Below are 876 nucleotides of genomic sequence, written 5' to 3'. Positions count from 1 at the left end.
TTTTTTTTTTTTTTTTTTTTTTTTTTTACCAATATCCTGTTTTCATAATTATAATATTCTCTGACTTATTGTCTCTAGTTAGTACTTCCCATATGCACATGGATGTGATGGCATCTACTGGAGCATAGGCTTCTGTCTTCAGCATGGAGCCATGTTAGCTGTTCTCATTCCATGCTGGAATTTTTATCTGATTTAATGTTTTTTCAGATTTCACACAGATAAGAGTCCTGATTGCAAATGCCACCTTATATTCAAAAGACAGCATTCCTGACATTCCTTGCCAGCCCTCTGCTTTTCCATCCTTCACATTGCATTCCTTGCCTTGTTCTCTGATCCTCGTGGATAAGATAGATGAAACAAATGTCCTATTTAGAGCGAAATACCCATGACAACAGATTTTCAAGATTTTCATCAGCTCTGGATTTAAGAAGAAGACTAGGTTTTATGGATGCTGGAAGCTTCCAGGCCTAAGCCAAGATATAGTTAAAACACATAAAGAAAAACTCTAGGCCCAGCCCAAACCATGGGTTCATAAAGATTGGGTTCAATTCTCATCTCATCCCTTCATCAGAGGGAATGAAAACAACATTTATGTTTACAGTAACCCACAAGGAGAAAAGAGTCCTAACAACAGGCATGAGAGTCAGAGATCCAGCCATTACTATGGAAAGGTGTCCCATAAAAATACTAAGCCAAACCTATAATATATACTCAAAGGTCTGACAAAATCTTTGCAGCCTTTATATACTTCATCTTCAGTCTCTGTGTTCATTTGTCCCTTGACTAGTTGATTCCAAGAGGCTTGTTATTCTGGTATTCTCAATACCCTCTGCTCACAAATTCTTCTGCTTTCTTTCTTTCTTTCTTTCTTTTTTT

Source organism: Mastomys coucha, unplaced genomic scaffold (genome assembly GCF_008632895.1).
Source record: "Mastomys coucha isolate ucsf_1 unplaced genomic scaffold, UCSF_Mcou_1 pScaffold15, whole genome shotgun sequence".
Lineage (NCBI taxonomy): Eukaryota > Metazoa > Chordata > Mammalia > Rodentia > Muridae > Mastomys > Mastomys coucha.
Note: the sequence above shows the minus strand (reverse complement) of the source record.